At 38.2% G+C, this 23,219-nt stretch overlaps 1 non-coding gene across 1 annotated transcript; it reads right to left on the bottom strand.

Annotated features, from left to right (window-relative positions):
* Nucleotides 1–22,686: 22,686 nt before the first annotated feature.
* LOC127099671 (small nucleolar RNA R71) lies at nucleotides 22,687–22,793 on the bottom strand. The gene has a single exon (XR_007794150.1). It is a non-coding gene; the product is annotated as a small nucleolar RNA R71 (small nucleolar RNA).
* Between the last annotated feature and the right edge of the window lie 426 nt (nucleotides 22,794–23,219).

The following is a 23,219-nucleotide window of genomic DNA, read 5'->3' as shown; positions in this document are numbered from 1 at the left end:
TGCATTCTGATCTGTTTTGTATTTGTTCGACATGTTTTCTATTGCGTTTACACGCTGTTTGCCTGACACTATTATTGCTATGATTCTTTTGTTCGGTGCAACTCTCGATTGCACCCATCCCGTTATTCTAACATGTTTGCTGAGTTTTTCTAAGGGCTCCCATGATTCTTGAAGAGATAGCTCGGTATTCCACTTTATTTATGGGATACCAGTGTGGTGATTTATTCTGTTTACTTGGCTAATTACATTGCCTTCGAATACGTGATCTTATCCCTCTTTTTATTGCCTTACGATATTACGGTCATGTCCCGCAAATGTGGGGATACCCTTAGTAAAGACCCTTTCGATTAAATCATCATCACCCCTAAACAGATAAGTCATAGTCCCTTCGATCAAAAGGTCAATGTCCCTACGAGATAAACCTTGTCCCTCGAACGTTGCCTTCGAATATATGACTTTGTCCCTCGATGACCCTTCGTTGTAGCCTACGATTAAATGATGATCGTCCCTTCGAATGCTAAGGTATCCTTACAAATGTTGCCTTCAATGACCAATCGACGACCCCACGATGTCCCTTTACATCCAAAGGATAAGACTACTTACTTCTCAATAGTAAGGACAATTTTACCCTCCTAAGGATAGGAAATACCTATAAAGACCTTGGTTAGGTATAACTCTTAAATGCTTGCTCACAGCTTAAAATACTTTTCACACCTCACACTTTTCATAACATCTTTTAGAAAATCACCACTTGGTATACATTCGCACCAGAATCATCACCGAGTTATATTTTTCTAAACATCTTTCAAAATCAAATGAGATAAACACTTTGTATACATTTGTACAAGAATCATTACAAAGTTAAACTCTCCTTTCAAAATATTTTCTAAACACACCACATTTCTCAAACAAGGAAAACATAAGTGAGTTAAGCAATTAAGAGCCCATGGATAACCATGGATACAAAGGGTGCTAACACCTTCCCTTTGTATAATGTACCTCCCGAACTCAAAATCTAATCAAGGTCTTTCTTGTTCTTTTCCGCCTTTCCTTATTGGATAAAAGAAAAGTCGGTGGCGACTCTTGCTATCCGCAACATTGCTTTTCAAAGCAAAAACACAAAGTCAGTTCACCGTATCACAGAACTGGCGACTCTGCTGGGGACTTTAAAAAGAGAGGTTACCTTAAAGATAAGATCGCTTATGTTTTCGAATTGTTTCTTTGTCTGATTTACTTTTAAGGGATTGTTTAGGTGTTCTATGCTTGAGTGAAAGATCCTACACCCGGATCTAGTGTACCTTAGGTAAGTAGCAAGAGATCATCGCGACTGTCCGACGTATACTGGAATGGTTAAAATGATGGCTACGGTTAATGTGACACTTTGGATGTCCTGATGTTCCTCATGTTTACTTGAGGAAAAATTTGGCGTCTGCGTGGTGTCATCAAAGCATTAACCAGACCTTTAGAACCCTAATTGACTCATCCTAGCCATTAGAAAGTAGTGAGATAACTGACTTCGGTTCCGACTGGGGTTGGTTGATACTCGATACTACACTCTTTGAGATTGGACTTTAGGGAAATTTTGGTAAACCGCTTGGTGTTGCACTGAAGTGGACTTAAGGAAAGGTCAATGATTTGAGATCCTTCTAGAACCCGGTTACTATTCTAGGACAGGTTGAACCAACCAAACTTCAGTGGGGAGGGTACTTACCTATGGAACTCATGCAAGCCTTAAAACCTAGGAATAATTGCGTTGTGACTTGTTTGTGTTTGTTACTTACTTAACATCATGACATCATAACATCATAACATCATGGCATCATAACATCATAACATCATAACATCATAACATCATAACATCATGACATCATGGCATTGTACTAACCATTTCGAGGACTTAGGGATTTAACTTTGTTCTGTTTTGTAAGGCTATGGCTTCCAGGAAGACCATCCGGATCAATTTTGTAGCGATCTCTCCTCAACTCAAGGATTTAGTGTCAAAACTTTCCGATCATGCTCGGTTCATCCAGAAACATGGTCATCTCCTCAAATTGGTTACCACCAGGTTCAAGGAAGATATGATGAGAGTTTTATTCCAGTTTTTCGATCATAAACATCATTGCTTCACCTTCCCAGATTATCAGTTGGTACCCGCATTAGAAGAATTTTCCAAGTTGCTCAGGATACCTATCCTTGATCAAACACCTTTCAGTGGTTTAGAAAAGATTCTGAGGTCTGAAGAGGTTGTCGCGGCTTTACACATGACAAAGTCCGACATTGAAACTAATTGGGTAACAAGAAGTGAAGTTAAGGGTCTACTTGCCAAATTTCTGATAAATAAGGCCCGAGAATTCCTAAAAGCTAGGAATGTCCACGCTTTCGAAGATGTTCTAGCCTTACTAATCTATGGTTTGGTGCTATTTCCTAATCCGGATCAATTCATAGACATGAATGCTGTTAAGATATTTCTTACTCATAACCCTATGCCCACCTTGCTTGGAGACATTTTGCATTCCCTTCACACTCGTACTATGAAAAGGCAAGGGACTCTCATGTGTTGCGTACCTTTATTATCTAGGTGGTTTATTTCGCACCTTCCTCAATCAGTCTTGAAGAATAAGCAAGATTTGAAATGGTCTCAAAGGATAATGTCGCTCTCCCATTCAGACATCCATTGGTGTCCCCAACCCAAAGAAAATGTTATCATCATTAACCGTTGTGGAGAATTCTCTAACGTACCACTCCTGGAGATAAGAGGAGGTATTACTTATAATCCTGCTTTAGCCCTACGTCAGTTTGGTTATGCTCGAAGAGATGGTCCACATGAAATAGTTATCCAAGGCATTGTGTTTGACTATGACAACGATTCTCAAGGTCTCCGTCAAAGGTTTGTACGAGCTTGGGGCATGGTGAAAAGAAGTACTTTAGGACAGAAAAACTCTATTCCTATGGAACCTTATCTCAGATGGGTACGCGCCAGGGCTCGTGAGCTTATCATGCCATATCTTGCAATCGGACCTCTGATTGTTGAACCAAAAGTTGAAGGGGGTACCCCTCAGATCATTCCTTATCCAGATATGCCTACCAATGTTGAAGAATTGAAGAAATCTTGGATCCAGTTGAGAGAGGAAAGGGATACTTTTGAAGCTCAGTTATGTGCTGAGAGGAAGAAAGTATTAGAGCTCACCAGCCAGCTTAAGGAGGAACAAAGTCTCAATGCATACCTCCGCCCAAAAAGAAGTCGCCCCTGGGAGACTTGAGCTTTCATTTTTTTGTTTTTTCTTGTAATGAACATTGATTAAAGAAATTATTAATAAAAGTTCCCCTTTTTGGTGGCTTACGCAAAGTTAAATTCCAAAAGTCCTTGAAAACATTTCATACATTGCATAGCATAACATAACATTGCATAACAGGTGCTCTAAAAAGATCAATGTTCTCACGGTCTTCCTTCCAATCAAGAAAATGGCCCTCGAACAAACTGTCAAGAATCTCCAGGCTCAGAATGCTCAATTCCAGGAGATGATCTTGAACTTATCCAAGGGGCAGGAGGAACTGAAGACTCTATTGCTCGAGAAGAAGAAAGACAAGAAATCTGTGAGTTACATTAACCCGGGAAGAAGGCTTAAAGGACAGGCTCCTGGAGTCAAGATTAGAATTCCGAAGGATAAAGAAGATGAGACAGAGAATGATTCGGAAGATGAGGATGCTGACCCCTTCAACCCTGAGGACGACTATGAAAATTATGAAAATGAACAGTACTCTCCAAAAGATGATAAGTATAAGTTGCTGGAAAAATGTATGCTAGCTATGGAGGGTCAGAAGGCGCCCGGTCTGGATTTCGAAAGCTTAGGTCTGGTCTCTGATGTGGTCATTCCTCGCAAATTCAAGGTTCCCGCTTTCACTAAGTATGATGGTGCGTCTTGTCCTCAGATGCATCTGAGAGCTTATGTGAGAAAGATCCAGCCATATACCACTGATAGGAAGATATGGATCCATTTCTTCCAAGAGAGTCTGTCTGGCACACAGTTAGAGTGGTATTATCAGCTCGAGAGCTCTAACATCCACACCTGGACTGATTTAGCGACAGCTTTCTACAAGCACTACCAGTATAATTCTGAATTAGCGCCTACCCGACTACAACTGCAGAATATGACTATAGGCTCTAAAGAAAGCATCAAAGAATATGCTCAAAAATGGAGAGACTTGGTTGGTAGAGTCAAACCCCCTATGACTGATCGAGAATTAGTGGACATGTTCATGGGTACACTGACTGGCCCATTCTACAACCATCTATTGGGAAGTTCCTCATCGGATTTCACTGAACTTATATTGACGGGTGAACGTGTTGAAAGTGGCATTCGAAGTGGAAAGATACAGGCGGCTACCTCTGCAAGCACCAAAAAGTCATATCAGGGAAAGAGTGAATTGAATGCTGTGTACAGTCAAAGGGGTCATAACAAGAAAAATCGTGACCATACTGTTGGAGCAGTTACGATTGCAGCACCGCCATCTCAAAACTTCCAACACAGAAAAGACAGGCCAAGAAGGCAATTTACCAAGATCAATATGACTTTAGCACAAGCACTGCAGGGTATGCTAAAAGCAAATTTAATTACCCTCAGAGATCCTCCTGCAAATCCCAACACTACTTCTCCTCATTATAATCCCAATGCCAGGTGTGCATATCACTCCGATAGCCCCGGGCATGATACAAACGATTGTTGGTTGTTGAAGAATAAGATTCAAGATATGATCGACGCTGGAGAAATTGAATTTGATCCTCCGGAGACTCCTAATGTCATCACTGCTCCTATGCCTAATCATGACAAGACTGTTAATGCTGTGGATGACAATTCTCACATTACTAATGTAGCTGACTTAGTATCTCCTCTCCTGATCATCAAGAAGAATTTTTTGCAAGCTGGTTTATTTCCAGGTTGTGCTGAAAATTGCGATCTCTGTATACTCCGACCCAATGATTGCTTGAAGTTGAGGAATGGTATTCAACAGCTGATGGATGATCGTACAATTCTCTTTGAAAAGATTCCTAAGGTGGAAAACCCTATTGAAGAAATATCTGTGATTGCTAGATCCAAAGTTCCGGTGAAGATTACCGCTACTAGAGTGCCTGTGAAGATTACTGTTGAGCCCAAGGTAGCTCCCCTAATTATTACTGCACCGGGCCCAGTACCGTATTCCTCAAGCAAAGCCATTCCGTGGAATTATGGAGGTGATGTTTACATCCACGGCATAAAGCAAGATGATGATTCTGCTAATCCTAATGACGTTGACATTGTTGGGACTAGTAAAATTACTCAAAGTGGAAGGATCTTCTCTCCAGAAATCTCACCTCTCGCCCCTGAAACTCGAGGAAAGGGACCAGTAATCAATCCTTCTTAGTCAAAGACACCAGTCGAAGTTACTACCGAAGATGTTGCCAAGCAGGAAATGGAAGAAATGTTGAAAATCATCCGTAAGAGTGATTTTGATGTGGTAGAACAGCTGGGGCATACTCCGTCTAAAATTTCAATGTTATCCTTGTTGTTATCTTCCGAATCTCATGCCAGTGCGTTGATAAAGTTCTTGAAGACCACTCATGTACCTCAGGAGACATCTGTCGATCAGTTAGAAAATTATGTTGCTAACTTGACTGTTGATAATGGCATAGGCTTTTCTGATACTGACCTGACACCAGCAGGAAAGAATCACAATAAAGCTATGCATATCTCCATTGAGTTTAAGGGGATCACCTTGTCTCATGTGTTGATCGATAATGGCTCTTCTTTGAATGTGCTACCGAAAGTTGTGCTCGATAAGCTTGACTGTAAAAGCATTGAGCTGAAACCTAGTGACGTTGTGGTGCGTGCTTACGATGGTGCCAAGAGTGTTGTCCATGGTGAAGTGATTCTCCCTATCAAGATAGGACCTCAAGTCTTCAACACTACCTTTTACGTAATGAACAATCGTCCTGCCTATTCCTGCTTGCTGGGACGCCCTTGGATCCATGAGGCAAGTGCGGTAGCTTCGTCCCTCCATCAAAAGCTGAGGTATCTAATAGAGGGAAAGATTGTCACTGTGTGTGGAGAAGAAGAGTATATTGTCAGTAGTGTGCATGCCTTCAGATACATCGAGATGGATGGTGAATTCTTTGAGACTCCTTCTCAGTCATTTGAAGTAGTTCCTCCGACCAATCCTGTCCTTAAGCCAACTTCCCGTGTGCCCAAGGTTATTCGTGCTCCTCCTGCTATGATTTCTCCAAAAGATGCTCAAGCCGTGGTTGAAAATGGTGGTCGTACTGGCTGGGGTCAACTGATCGATGTACCGTACAAGTCTGATAAATCTGGCCTGGGGTTTAGCTCTGAAAAGATGGTCAAAGATCAGATTAATGCTGTAGAAGATGCTGATAGTGATTGCGACTTGGATGGCTGGATTTTCCCAACAATTGGTGACAGACTCAATAATTGGAAGGCTGAAGACACTATCCCGATTTCCTTTAGTCAGGAGTAATTGTTATTGCTATTTTAGTGTTTCAAATTTTGTAATTTTTTTAAAGCATAGTGTCTATACCCGGGGCACAATAGCTAATTTTTCAAGGGTTTTGTCATTTTCATAAGCATATTCACATTCAATAAATCAATGGACCTTTTGCATTCAAATATTTCGCTCTTTATCTTTCCTGTCATCTTTCAAATAAGCTATGTTTTCTTACATACACTCACATAATCAATTGCAGATCCATATCCACTCTGGATCCTGTCGATAATAATACTGCTACTATTAATTATGCCTTTGAAAATCCGATCTACCAAGCCGAGGATGGAAGTGAGGAAGATTGTGAAGTACCTGGAGAGCTTGCCAGACTGTTACTGCAAGAAGAAAAGACCATACAGCCGCATGAGGAATCAATCGAAATTGTAAATCTGGGTACTGAAGTAGACAAGAAAGAAGTCAGAGGTTTCTTGGGACGCTTGAATTACATTTCCCGATTTATCTCCCATTTGACTGCTACTTGCAACCCCATCTTCAAATTACTGAGAAAAAATCAAGAGATAATATGGAATGATGAATATCAAGAAGCTTTTGACAAAATCAAGAAGTGTCTCCAAGAACCTCCAATTCTGATGCCACCAGTTGAAGGAAGACCTCTAATCATGTATTTGACCGTGTTAGAAAATTCAATGGGGTGTGTGCTGGGGCAACATGACGAGTCTGGTCGAAAAGAGCACGCAATATACCACCTTAGCAAAAGTTTACCGACTGTGAAATAAGATACTCACTGCTTGAGAAAACTTGTTGTGCTTTGGCTTGGGCTGCTCGCCGACTAAGACAGTATATGTTGAATCATACCACTTTATTGATTTCTAAGATGGAAACATGCTCTCTCCTAAAAGAGTTATCACTGATAATGGTACTAATTTGAACAACAAGATGATTACTGAACTCTGCACGCAGTTCAAAATAAGACACCATAACTCTTCTCCGTACCGGTCAAAGATGAATGGCGCCGTAAAAGCTGCTAATAAGAATATTAAGAAGATTATACAAAAGATGACAGTAACATACAAAGACTGGCATGAGATGTTACCATTTGCTCTTCATGGTTATCACACTTCAGTACGCACTTCGACAGGGACATCTCCTTTCTCTTTAGTCTACGGAATGGAAGCCGTTTTACCAGTGGAAGTTCAGATTCCCTCTCTAAGAATTATGAAAGACGCAAGCTTAGATGAAGATGAATGGATTCAGACTCGACTCGATCAGATAAATTTGATTGATGAAAAGAGACTTGCGGCTGTTTGTCATGGACAGATATATCAGAAGCGCATGACCCAGGCATTTAATAAAAAAGTCAAGAGACAGGTGTATCGAATTGGCGACTTGGTGATAAAGCGTATCATTCTACCACAAGGTGATCCTAGAGGCAAATGGACTCCCACATACGAAGGGCCATTAAGAAGGTATTCTCTGGTGGAGCCATGATGCTTGCTACAATGGATGGCGAAGATTTCCCGCATCCCGTGAACGTGGACATAGTTAAAAAATACTATGCATAAAAGAGACCCGCTAGGTTGACATATCTAGGCAAAAGTAAGGGCATCCCGGCGAACCAAAAGGGTTCGGGTAAAAATTAGGGATAAACATATAAAAATGTACACCCGACAAGTCGAAAACCTGAAAAGGCGGCTTGGGCAAAAAAGGGTATCCTGGTGGACTGAAAACCTGAAAAGGCGGTCCAGGCAAAAATTAGGGATTAAAGTGTATGACTATGTCCCGTTCTCGATCAGCCTCACCATAGTCAAAGGGACTGAGCAAGCCAATCACTTCCATTCGACAGCAAGGGATGAGGTGCTTGAAGGCATAATAGCAGTAGTAGAATTTAAATCAATAGGACTTTTTTTTCATAGCTGTTTTTTCTTTGCTTTCTTGACAATTTCCTCTTACTATGATTTTTGTCTCCTTGTATTAAAATTGCTTGTTTATAGGCCCTCTTTCAAAATCAATACAATTTCATTTCCAAAAAGATACTTTTGTTTTACCTTCTCCATTTTGTTTGCATAAACGTCCACTGATTTAATTCGAATTGATATATGCATTTGAATATGATTGTGTTTACCAAAAATACATGCATAAAATAGAAATGGCAATTGCTAAAAGACTTTAGGATCAAGGATAAGGTCTAACCATGCTTTCCAACAAATCCGGTTGCAAATCCTGTTCCCCAACAAATCTGGTTGCAAATCCTGTTCCCCAGCAAAACCAGTTATTCCCAGAAGAAATTGGCGCTACTAGACAGACTGGTCATCTTTGTTATCCCCAGTCAGGTTCTGTTGAATATCTCTACCATCAGACAGAAATCAAATATCCCCAGCTAAGAAAGGGTCATCAATACAAATGTCTCCAACCAGAATATCGGGATTTATTTTCCCATGGCAAAAAAGTTTCAGACGCATAATTCATTCATACATCATTCCATAGCATATGCACGCATGCAATGTTCGCATTTATTTTCAAGAGCATAAAACATCTCATGCATCATAACATGGCACGAGGCTAACTTTTTTTGTAGGTTAATTATCCTCCTGATACAGTCAAAATAAAGATTCATTCAGACGGATCTTTATCGATTACATTCAAGATTCAGATACATTTTCAGATATAATCCATATGAATATTCATTCTGACAAACATTCTGATATCCTCCTAATAGTGGCATCTTTAAGCCCATCCCAAACATTTATTGCAAATACAACATATACAAATATTATCAGATATAGCCTAACGTACGGCTCATTCTGATTCAGCCTAACGGACGGCTCATTCTGCTACTCAGATACTACCTAGCGTACGGTACATTCTAAAATGTAGACTAGCATATGACTACTTTTTATCTCAGATACAGCCAAATAGACGGCTCATTCTGCTGCTCAGATACGATATAGCGTACGATCCATTCTGATCTTTATTTCTCCAAATACAACCTAATGGACGGCTCATTCTGCTGCTCAGATACGATCTAGCGTACGATCCATTCTGATCTTTATTTCTCCAGATACAGCCTAATGGACGGCTCATTCTGCTGCTCAGATACGATCTAGCGTACGATCCATTCTGATCTTTATTTCTCCAGATACACCCTAACGGACGGCTCATTCTGCTACTCAGATATGATCTAGCGTACGATCCATTCTGATCTTTATTTCTCTAGATACAGCCTAACAGACGGCTCATTCTGCTAACTCAGATACTACCTAGCGTACGGTACATTCTAAAATGTAGTCTAGCGTACGACTACTTTTTATCTCTGATACAGCCTAATGGACGGCTCATTCTGCTATTCAGATACGATCTAACGTACGATCCATTCTGATCTTTATTTCTCCAGATACAGCCTAATGGACGGCTCATTCAGCAACTCAGATACATCTAGCGTATGATTCATTCTGATCTTTCATCCCCAGTGAAGTCGCCAGCCTAATGGACGACTCATTCTGCACCTCAGATACGGTCCAACGTTTGACCCATTCTGACCCTTGCCTCATCAGGTTCAGCTCACCCTAATATCACCTAATGGATGACTCATTATACAGTCTAGCGTACGACTCAGTGGGACACCCATGTCTCCAGATATGGTCTAATATATGACGCACTCTGAAGCTCTCATCGTCAAACTTTCTGGATGGCATCTTTAAGCCCATCTCCTCAAGACTATCCTTTAATTAACAAGTACAAATTTTCGGGGCATTCTAAGTGTTCAATAATCTTCCACCTCCAGATCACGAATGGCGTGCATACCATTCTAATTCTCTCGGTTTAAGAATATTGAACAGGGGCAGTTGTCATACCCCAAAATTTGCCTGTTAATTTTTATACTTTCAACAGAGGTCTATTCATTTTTCAAAGGAACAAAGATCCAGCACACAGGCTACCAAATCCAGAAGATGACCTGAACTGTCATGCTCGCTAGGCGAGCAAAACCTTCACTAGGCGAAGCCCACGCTTTCTCCTTCGCTCCAGCGAACCTGGTTGATTTTGCTACTGGAATGCTCGCTAGCTGCTCGCCTAGCGAGTAAGTACTAGCTATGCTTTTATCCAAGTCTGGGAGCATTCGCTGGAACACTCGCTGAGTGTTCGCCTAGCGAACCCTTCGCTAGCTCACTCGCCTAGCGAAGCTTGCGGATATACAAAAATTCTGGGCCTGAATTTCCTTCAGTCTGAGCCCACCAAGACACAAAAAATCAGCTATAAATTCCAGAACTTCATTTGAAAAGGGGAGACAACGGGAGACCAGAAAAACAACGGGGAAAACCCTAGAAGCTAATTCAGAGAACTCATCGGCACAAAGGTTACCTCCGCCAACCCTATCAGGCATAAACCCTAAGATTGCTCTGAAAACCCAATGGTGTAACTCAACTTCGTTCGATCCCTCCAATCAGGTTTGCCCTATTCCCACTACTCTATGCTCCCAACTTGAAATTTCTAAATGTATGAGGCATTATGGTTGAATTTAGAAAGGCGGATATCGTTAGGTTTTGCATGTGGGTTTAGATGTGCATAAATGTGTAAAACAATACTTTGAATATTCGATCATGTAATTTCTGTAATGGATGCCATAGGGTTTGGGGTTTCCAAAATCGCACCAGTGTCAAAGAAGAACCCAGAACCGACAGCCATTCGCTAGCACCTCGCTAAGCAAACTTGTAGCGAGGGTTCGCCAGGCCCTCGCTAGGCGAGGCAGTAGCGAACATGACAGTAGTTGTTTTTTTCTGTTTGCATTCTGATCTATTTTGTATTTGTTCGACATGTTTTCTATTGCGTTTACACGCTGTTTGCCTGACACTATTATTGCTAGGATTCTTTTGTTCGGTGCAACTCTCGATTGCACCCCATCCCGTTATTCTAACATGTTTGCTGAGTTTTTGTAAGGGCTCCCATGATTCTTGAAGAGATATCTCGGTATTCCACTTTATTTGTGGGATACCAGTGTGGAGATTTATTATGTTTACTTGGCTAATTACATTGCCTTCGAATACGTGATCTTATCCCTCTTTTTATTGCCTTACGATATTACGGTCATGTCCCGCGAATGTGGGGATACCCTTAGTAAAGACCCTTTCGATTAAATCATCATCACCCCTAAACAGATAAGTCATAGTCCCTTCGATCAAAAGGTCAATGTCCCTATGAGATAAACCTTGTCCCTCGAACGTTGCCTTCGAATATATGACTTTGTCCCTCGATGACCCTTCGTTGTAGCCTACAATTAAATGATGATCGTCCCTTCAAATGCTAAGGTATCCTTACAAATGTTGCCTTCAATGACCAATCGACGACCCCACGATGTCCCTTTACATCCAAAGGATAAGACTACTTACTTCTCAATAGTAAGGACAATTTTACCCTCCTAAGGATATGAAATACCTATAAAGACCTTGGTGAGGTATAACTCTTAAATGCTTGCTCACAGCTTAAAATACTTTTCACACCTCACACTTTTCATAACATCTTTTAGAAAATCACCACTTGGTATACATTCGCACCAGAATCATCGCCGATTTATATTTTTCTAAACATCTTTCAAAATCAAACGAGATAAACACTTTGTATACATTTGTACAAGAATCATTACAAAGTTAAACTCTCCTTTCAAAATATTTTCTAAACACACCATATTTCTCAAACACTTTCTCAAACAAGGAAAACATAAGTGAGTTAAGCAATTAAGAGCCCATGGATAACCATGGATACAAAGAGTGCTAACACCTTCCCTTTGTATAATGTACCTCCCAAACTCAAAATCTAATCAAGGTCTTTCCTGTTCTTTTCCGCCTTTCCTTATTGGATAAAAGAAAAGTTGGTGGCGACTCTTGCTATCCGCAACATTTCTTTTCAAAGCAAAAACACAAAGTCAGTTCACATCACACAGACTATGATTATTAAAAGGCTGACATAATTACCTTTCTCAAGTCTATAGATAGTAATACTTGAAAGTAGTCATAAATGGATGTACCCTCCCTCCAAAGGTTATAACTGAAGACAACACTGAAACCTTGAAGCCTGAGAAGGTCTGGTCAAAATAAAAAGTTAAAGAAGCACTCGGTAACTCTTGTGCCTCAAATTCATTTTTAACAGAGTTGAACAGAACATTCTTTAGAATCATCAAAACTTGCACCAACACCAAGGGAGCTTGGTAAACTCTCCAAACTGCTCATAAAGGCACCTCCAAGGTTCGTATGTCAAGACTTCAATTTCTTACAACAAAATTTGAAAATATAAAGACGAAGGATGATGAAACTATTGATGAATTTAATGTTTATCTTTGAGATATTGTTATCAGTCACCATTTATGTTAGTTTTGATGTCATTTGAATGCTAAAAGCAGATGAATTACTGTGAGTTTGGGCAGTAGTTTAAGTTTATTTCTGTAGATTTTTACAAAAGTTTGATTTGCTAGTGTTTTGATAATTCAGAGCTATTTTTTATGCTTAAAGGAGTATTTGATATGTTTACAGGGCCAAAAGATCAAGAGGAGCTGGATCAGAGAAGAAACCAAATGATAACAAATGAGTAAGGGAAAAATGAAGAAAAAAAAGTTTCCTGCCCATACGCGTATGAGGCCTCTCATACATGTATGGCCACTCAGCCTCACCCCTAGCATATGCGTACCAGTAGGAGGGGTGACAAACAAGTCTCTTCTCATACGCGTATGGGAAGGCCCATACGCGTATGAGACCAACCAAGCCAAGCCTCACATGTGCAACATAAGTCTTACGTGTATGGCTCCAGTTGGGCCATACGCCCTACCATGGGCTATACGCGTATGAGTCAGTGAAAAATAAGCCATACGCATATGAGAGGAGGCCATTTAGTCAAAAAACCCGAATTTCCAAGGGGTTGGACGGTTTTTGAGTATAGAGAACGTGTTTTGAAGGATGAAGCACTGAAAAATTCGTGGTGGATCAAGATTTTCATGAATTTTTGTGATTGAATACCTCTTTTCTTCCATTGATTTATAACGTCTACACCTTTTTTCATGTTTTTATTTATGATTATAAGTAGTTAAACCCTCCAATTCTATGGGTTGTCCCTGATTCGAATTTATGATACAACTTTAGATTTTTAACTTGTAATAACTTTGATTCTATGATATATGACTTATTTACAATTTGTGCTTAATGCTTTCTCTTTCAGAAAAATTGAGTCTGATCTGTGATTAATATTTAGATTTGACCACCATTGTTAATGCTTAATTGTAAATAATTCATAGTAGATATCACCTAGGCCTAGGGACACCCTATGGAAACCGGAATATTATTGATTAAAATAATGCATAATATCATATGTAACTCACTAGGGACATAGGGATTAATTTGAATGATTAAAGGTTTTCTCACTAAGAACTTAGGAGTAAACATCCTTAAGAACCGGTAGTCAATGTTATTGAATTAAGTGGTTGCAAGGTGTAGCGGTAAATTCATGATCATCAAGCTATGGACAAGTTAGACATCAAATAAACAAGAGTCGTCACCGCACTTTTATTGTTTCCAAGGGAAAAGGGAAAAATACGAACAAAACCCAAAAATAAGAAGTTTTCAAATTAAAACTAATAAAATGCCAGAGATTACAGGTAAGGGGGTTGGTTACACAGAGGGAAGGTGTTAGCACCCAAAGTGTCCTAGGTACTCCTAGGGAGCCCTTTCTTGTGTGCATATGTATTTTGTACAAATGATGTTAGCAAGAAAATAGAATGGGGGGATGAGAAAAGAATTCATTAATTATATTTTTGTGTTTGACAAGACTTTCGGACTTGTGCCTACGTACCAACATAAAAATGAGGGATCAAAACCTTGTAGTCCGTGATACAAATTTCAAATTGGATGCATTGCTTTTAACAAAAAATAGGTTTGAAAGGCACAAAGGCCTAGAAAATGGTTTGAATGAGTTAGTTCTTTTTTGGATTTTTGAAAATTTTAAGTCAAGTATAGTTATGTTTATTTAAGAAAAGAAGTTTTTTAAAAATGCAATGGCATAAGATCAAAGTTTCTAGTTTGCAAAATGGTCAAAGTTAAAAAAACAAGTACAAACAAAGAAGTTTTAAAAGGGGGGAGAGAATTTTGAAATTTAAGAGATGGGGAGGAGATGAAGAGACTAATTCTAAGCATAAATTTAAAAGTTAAGAGTTGAAAAGATCTGACCAATGGGCTGTAATCCAATAGACAAGAATGTCATATAGAAACACAAATTTCCCTTGGACTTTAGAATCAAGCAACAAACAATGCACAATAAATCAACTTGAGAAGCAAGGCATCAAATAAAGATAGCCATATCCAAGCTTATCAGCTCCATGATCTTCTTCAAATTTGCCCATGTAGCAGATGAATTCCATAATGCCATAAGTCACAGGTTCAAAGTAACAACTTCATTATGATCATGTTGCAGATGAACTTAAATGGATCTTCAATGATGTATCAGATGAAGCTTCAGATTACAAGCACTTGGTTACATGAAATTTGGCATTGGCCAAGTCCTTTTCATAGGGAGTGCTGCCTAAATTCTAAGTCCAATTGTCTCAAATCAACCAACAGTCCACACAAGATGTTTTTTAGGGTTTTTGTTCTTATTATGCATATTAATGGCCAAAGACCACACAAACAAACATAATATATACAAGCAAAAATATATCACAAAATATGGTCCAAATGGACAAAGTGAAAATGACATTAACATAAACAATTAGAATGGTATGAATAATGACAAATGGATAAGGCTTAAAAATAAAGTGCATTAAAGTAAACAACTTGAAATTAAATGTTAGTTGTTAATGAGTTAGGAGTTAGTATTTCTTTTGCTTTTTGTTTTAAATCATTCCTGGTATTAATGCATGTTAGAGACATAGTATAATGGACTATGCTCATGAAACATACCACACACAAAAAGAATATGCAAAAGTGGTGGCCTAACCTCATACATACTTATATTGATTTTGCAATCAACTAGCCTTAGGATATGGAGATATCATAGGTCCATAATATGAATGCATAAAGAAGGGGAATGAGATGAAGAGGGAGGGGAATGGACCAAAGCTCAAATTGGACAAAGGAGGACTTTTACCAAATTAAGATCATTCATTCATTTTGGGAGATGGAATTTATATTCCATCAATCCCCTAAATCCAATGATCTTAACTTAACAAAGTCAAATCAACCTTGACCAAGGCCCAACAACACAAGTCAAACCCATACAAACAATCAAAGTGGCTCAACACAATTATTTGGCATTTATTCAATTTAAAATACTAAAAATAATGCATTAAATTAAATATGGTTTGTCCAATTCCTAAAACCTCATCAAAACACCAAAGAAATGGCCATGAGATTTATCATAGGTCAAACAAGGTCAAAGGACCTTGGAGAAAAAAATTCAAAATTTTTGGAAACTCAAAAGTATTTTTAAACAAATTAAAAATAATCACAAAATCAATTAAATCATGAAAAATATTAATAATGATCCAAAAAATAATTTTAATTCAGAATATGGAAGAGGATTTTATTTAAATTTTTTTGGTGAAACTCTCATATTTTTTGGATCAATATTAAAATTAATATGAATTAATGAAAATCAAAGGAATAAAATAAAAATCAGAAAATACAAAAAAATGTGGACCACTTGATCTCCCTCATTAATTGAGGTGGCATATCAAGTGGTCATCATCGCACTTTCCACCATAGTCACTAGTCAACGCGTAACACAAGTGGTATTTACAAGCAACACACAAGATTAAAACATTTTGAATTGATCATGTGGCTCAGAACCTGTCCAACACATCACCGGTGCTAAACCTCCGGTCACCTTCTCAGGCGAACCTCGTCGGACTTGTTCAGTCATCACCATCACATAAATGAAAAAGGAGGACATGATCTGAAAGAAAAAATGACGTAGAACACGAATCTGACCTCAATTTTAACTAACTCCACATATATAGAAAGATATGAGGAGTTGAATTTTGAAGTGTGTCAACTGAGTTGCTTCGATTTGGCCTCAAAGCAACTCAATCTTCTTGCCTACATTGGTAGGACTTCAGATAACCAAAGATCCAAGAGAATTGAGTGAGAATCGAAGAGAAGAAAATTTATGGAAAATACCTTCAATGTTGTGCAGAACTTGCTCTTCCTTGCTTGAATTCTTGTTTGATCTTGCTCTAATGACTTGCAAAAATGGATTAGGAATGGAAAGAAGCTTTGGATCCTGGAGTTTTTGAATCTCCAAACAGTGAGATTCAAACTCAATTTTCAAGTGAAAATTATCAGGTTTTCTTTTGAATTGTGAGGGTTTGAAGAGAGGGGGCAAAGCTGGCACGCAAGGATCCTCTCAAATAAGCTCAGAGGGCTTGTATTTATAGCAATTGGGAATGTTATTTGCACACTTCAAGTTTCTTCCAAATTTGGCAATGCCATGCACATGCTTGCATGGGCGTGTACAGGCCCATGAAGCAATCCAATTAGATCCAAATGCATCTGAAATGAGATTGAAATGAAGCTTGAATGGAAAGGCAATGTGAAATGGTCATTTGCACTTTTGATTTCCACCAATGATGCAGGCCTGTTAAAACCATACGCAGCCCTAGCAAACTTGGCCCAAAATGAATGAATTAGGACTCTTTGGAAAGCTTAGATCAAGAGGAACAACTCTTATGTTGAAAATATTTCCATTTGGAACTTGGATCAAGGTGAATTTTGAGGTGGAAGTTTGAAAATTTCAACATGTTGAATTTTTTTCTAAGTGTCAAGCCATGTACCTCAATGTTCCACCTTACTAAACATTTTATGTGAGCTCCAAATGAGAAAAGTGTCTTCATCAAAGTTGTAGCTCTTTAGAAGAACTTCAAAATGGTCACAAATTTGAGATGATATGGATTTAGAATGAGAGAGTTATGTATTTTTGAATTTGAGGAAATCACTTGTTCAATGGTATTGGTACAAAATGACCTATAATGTATCCTCATATCACATGCTCATAAAAGTTGATTTAGCTTTCACTCCAAACATAAAAGTTGAAGTAGACATCTTGAATTTGATTGTGAAACTTGGAAATCTTTCATCTCATAAAAATTGAGCAAGTTATGGCCTTGGGAAGTTGACTTTCAAATTAGGGTTTAGACAAAATGACCTATAATGTTTCAACATAGAAAATGACTTTCCAAGCAAAATCAGCTCTAGACTTCAAAATGAAAGTTGTTTGGAATGTCATTTAGAGTAACGTTTCTATTGTAATGATTTTAATATGGTGAAAATTGTAGGAGATAGTGTCTAGGGAGACCCAGTTTTGATCAGATGAATTCATCTGACCAACCACCATCAACCAACTTGCTACCTTGCAATTCTCTTGACTTTTTAGGCTCATGGAAGATCATATATGCATAAGATGATGAATTTTGGAGTGTACCTTAAGAAATTTGATCAATCGATGAGGAAGCTTGTTGAAGAAGTTACTTAGGATACCCAGACAAACTAGGGTTTCCAAGGCAAATCAACTCCAAACTCTTGAAGAAAACTTGATCAAAATAACATGTAGAGATAATTAGGACTCATATGTGATGCTAAGGCATTGTGAATCATTCCTTGGTTGTGCTCTTTGAAATGAGGGTCTTAAACCCTAGATATGAACTTGATAGACCAATGGGGACCATGCCCTACCTACAAAAGAGTTAGGCAAATACAAAGACATATTTTTGGTATTTTAGTTAGTAAAATGATGAACATACAAGTATGATACAATCACATGGTGCTTGGTGATCTCTCCCAAAACAAACCCAATGAAAGAGGGGTAAGGAGGATACCAAGGTATGATCCCAATGCTAATGCATATGATGAGATTGCATGAGGGATCTTAGGGTCAAAATTGGGATCTTACACAAGGTTAATTTACTGTTGTTGATGAATCTCATCATTCACCTTCCCTAGCATGTTTACTCATAATATCTTTTAATTTGTTCAACTGTTGTTTTTACCTTCTATTGCATTTTATTTTCCATTGTCTAAACAAACAATCCAAGACCCTCAAGGATTTTATTTAACTAAGATAAAGTACGAACTCTGAATCGTCAAGCATTCCTTGAGATCGATACTTAGGAAAATTTCCCATATTACTACATTGGAAGATTAGTACACTTGCTAATTTACCAATCAAGTTTTTGGCGCCGTTGCTGGGGACTGCCAAAGATTATAAAGTTTACAACTATTATTTAAGTTTTTATTATTATTGTATTTTATTTTTATTATTATTGGGTTATTATTAATATTTGTATAATATTTGTATGTGACGAAAGCCCTCAGTTGATTTTCCTTTTGACATAGAACCAGAGAGATCATTGCACGCTCGACTTAAACAAGCAAAGCAAGCAAGACTGGCTGATAAAGAGGTAGATGACTTGGTTGAATCAGATACAGGTTCAGATAGAGAAGCAACATAAGAAGTTATAGCCAAAGCTTCTAAAGAAAGACTTCTTGGGGATTATGGTAGAGCAAATGCATCGGGTGGTCATCAGACATAGTGAACCAACCAGTAAATGCGGAAAATTTTCAATTACACCCAACAACCATCCGACAACTTGAGAAGAGACCTTTCATAGTAAAGATAAATGAAAATGCAAATAAACATTTGCAAAGGTTTTTACTATGAATACTACTTTGAAGATAGATGGGCATTATGAAGAAGCAAAAAAGTTGAGAATTTTTATCTTCACTTTAGCTGAAGATGCAAAAGAATGGTTTTATTCGCTTCCTGTTGGAAGTATCACTAGTTGGGAAAAGATGGAAATGACTTTTCTTAACGAGTATTTACATGCTTCTATTTTTCTGAGGAAAATATATGATATTATGAATTTTAAATATAAGGAGGGAGAATTATTAGGTGATGCATACAAGAGATTCAAGAGATTATTGGTTGCTGGTCCGACTCATAACTTGGATCAGATTGAATAGTTGCAAATGTTTGTTAATGACCTCAGGTTGAAAACTAAACAACTGATTGATATAGCTGTCGATGGCTCATCTAATTTACAACAACCATTTGTATCAAGAAGATTATAGAAGCCATTGCTGCAAATGAACACTTAGAGTTGTATGATAGGAGTGTGAGCAAACCAGAGGGAGAGATTGATTTGAAACTAGTTGCTCATAGCATAAATAGAGAAGACTAGGTTGCTGCAGAAGTTGAGAAAAGAATCAAGGAAATGAATATAAGTACTCAACAGGTAGCTCAAGTTCAACCAGTTCAAGATGTGAGTTGTGAAATTTGTGGTGGACCTCATTATGCCATGCAGTGTGTTGCAAATATGCAACGAATTGAAGAGGTTAATTTTCTGAAGCAAAACAAACCCGACTCTAATACTTATAATCCAGGTTAGGAGAATCATCCAAACTTATCCTGGAAAGACCAGCAGGGGAATGTTCAAAAGCAGGGTCCTATTCAGTATCAGAATCAACAACATTTTCAACCTCCACAAAACTATCAGAGTCAGTTCCAACAACAATATCAGCAACAAGCTCCTAAGAAGGTAGATTGGGAATTAGCCATTGAAAAGATGACAGCTCAAAACTCCTAATTTTAAGAAGATACAAGAAATAATCAAAGGAACATTACAACATCTATTAAATATCTGAAAGTTCAGATGGGTCAAATAGCACAACAAATAACAAGTACTCAAACACAAGGGTCTCTTCCTAGTGACACAATGACTAATCCAAGAGAACATAATAATGTGAGTGTTATGACACTTTGGAGTGATAAGTTGATAACATGAAACTATACCATATTTTTAGACTTGATTTAATTAAATTATATCGTTATTTGATTCAATTTATTTTATATTATTCGATATTACTCGGCATTTTCTTATTATTTATTTCAGGAATCATTATTTAAAGCACATGTGAAAAAGAAAGAAAATAGGTGCAAAAAGAAGATTTTCTAGGAAAAGCAGCAAGCTGAAGCACCAAAGCCCAGCCCACGTTTGGAACAAAATAAATTGCTGTCACGACCGCAACAAGCACGTGCCGATCGCCACGTCCTAAGACCTAGTGTTACGACCGTAACACATAGTGTGACGGACGTCACACATTCCACTCCTATATTTTGGGCTTTACGTGTGTAACTGAGTGGACGGTTTCCCCTAAATTCTCTCATGCACTCGGAGACGCTTTGAACCATACTGAAGACACATTCTAGGAGACGGTTATCTTGGGAGGTTAATATAAATAAACCTCACAAAAGCCAATGTGAGCTCTCTCTCTTCTCCGTACAATTCCTCCAGCATTCTAATTTTTCAAGCAATTTATTTCTTTTTTTTTCTAGTTTAATTTCCGAAGCATACAATTTACTTTCTCACGATAGTTTCTACACCGGAAACTATTGTGTAATTTTTACTGGATCTAACCTTATGTTAGATTATAGTATTTTATTTCCTTGTTTTTACTTTCCTATCTGATCGAGAATTGTGAAGAACAAATTCAACCGACTTGTGGTGGAGTGTTCGAGCACCGAAGCGTAGGAGATAAAATCCAGATTTCTAGTATTTTTCCAGGTTCATTAATTAATTGATTTATCGTTTTAATTTACATATGCTTTGTTCCGCTGTTTATATATGTTGTTTGTTTGATATGGCCGTATTTATGCATGATTATTGTTTATGCATGTTTATCATGTTTGGCTAATTAATTTAGATATCGGTATGTAAAGTAAGCGGAATAAAGGAATCCAAATTGAGTTGGTTTAAATTTATTTCAGAATATAGTCACTCTTTTTCTGGTCTCAATTTACAAAGTTAATGCCAAGGTTTTTGTACGAGAGTAAAAGACATAAAGAAGTTAAAATCAATAGAACGGCGGTTTGAGTTTTTAACTGGACAATGTAAATTGAACATTAACTTTAAATCAGGGCGAAAGCAATTTTTAAGGTTAATTAAATTCTAATTATTTTCAAAAATTATTTTTAAAAGTTAAATGTGAGGAATAAAGTTAAGCATTTAAGTTTAATCATATAATCTAAGTCAACAGAGCGAGAGTTTGAGACGAGGGCGTTTAAACGGTTAGTATTTTCTCAAAAGGAGTTTCTATAGATTCTATTATTTTCAAAAGTGATTTTAGACTTAACGAAATAGTGAGAGCGTACGTTAAAATATAAAGTCATAATCTAATTCAACAGAGCGAGAGTTTGAGGAAAAGGCTTTTAATTAATAGTGTCTACTGAAAAGACTTATTTTAAAATTAAGAAAAAGACCAACGAAGGTTTGATTCCCCAAATACGACGAACTACATACTAATATCCATATTATTTGATATTTTATCTAGATCCAAATTTAGTTTTATTTTTTTCCCCTAATCATTAAAGTATCATCCGCCTTAGCTTTACGCAGTAACCCTAGAAAAACGGTAGATCGATTCATTAAGTCCCTGTGGGATCGATATCTTTTAAAACTACGCGATTAGACTGTGCGCTTGCAGTTAGTACCTCGATAGACTCATAAAGTCGCGACCAAGTTTTTGGCGCCGTTGCCGGGGACTTTTATTTAGTCGATATCGTAACTCTTCTGTTACGCTGTAGAGACTAAGGCAATTTTTATTTTTTTTTCCTTTTTCGTTGATTTGTATGCCACACACTCGCTCACAAGGCGAGCCGTACTACTTAAAAATCAACGACGTCGAACGATATCTCCGATTATTACGACGAATTCGGGAGTATCGTGCTAGAAACAATCTTCCTCCAATCGAAGTTCCTGATCTCAAAAATCTCCTTCCTTTAAGGATACCAGCGATGGCCGAACCAGCTCGTGCTCTTCGAGATTACGCTGCTCCATCGCAGGATGAGCCGCATTCGAGTATTGCTCCACCCGCAATCGAAGCGAACAACTTCGAACTTAAACCTTCGCTGTTGCAGACAGTGCAACAGAATCAATTTTCTGGAAATCCTACCGAGGATCCAAACCTTCATTTATCCGTATTTGTCCAATACGCTGACACTGTTAAAGCTAATGGTGTCACTTCAGAGGCAATTCGACTTCGTCTCTTTCCTTTCTCGTTAAGAGATAAAGCTAGAAGATGGCTTCAGTCTCTTCCTTCCAACTCAGTCACCACATGGAATGAGTTGAAGAAAGTCTTTCTTGCCCGATATTTTCCTCCAAGCAAAACAGCTATGTTGAGAGCCCAGATAAATGGATTTAAGCAAAAAGATAACGAATCTCTTTTCGAAGCATGGGAAAGATACAAGGACGTGATGAGACTTTGCCCACACCATGGTTTAGAGGACTGGTTAGTAATTCACACCTTCTACAATGGTCTCTTGTACAACACAAGGTTAACAATAGACGCCACCGCCGGTGGTGCGCTTATGGATAAACCTTACACCGACGCTTATCAACTTATTGAGAGCATGGCCCAAAATCATTATCAGTGGGGAAGCGACCGAACAGTGGTAGAAAAACCTCAAACAAAAGGTGGCATGTACGAGATAAGTAGCCTTGATCATGTTAATGCAAAAGTGGATGCTCTTGCCTAGAAAATTGAAAGTTTAAATGTATCACCTCCAGCCACCGTGGTTGCCGTAACTCAAAATTGCGAGGTCTGTGGAATTCAAGGTCACACTCCTACAGATTGTCAACTCCTAACAGGAATTCAAACAGATCAGGTGAACTATGCTCAAGGAAATCCTTACTCGAATACCTATAA

Source organism: Lathyrus oleraceus, chromosome 6 (assembly GCF_024323335.1).
Source record: "Lathyrus oleraceus cultivar Zhongwan6 chromosome 6, CAAS_Psat_ZW6_1.0, whole genome shotgun sequence".
Taxonomy (NCBI): domain Eukaryota; kingdom Viridiplantae; phylum Streptophyta; class Magnoliopsida; order Fabales; family Fabaceae; genus Lathyrus; species Lathyrus oleraceus.
Note: the sequence above shows the minus strand (reverse complement) of the source record. Positions and strands in the feature narration are given on the sequence as shown.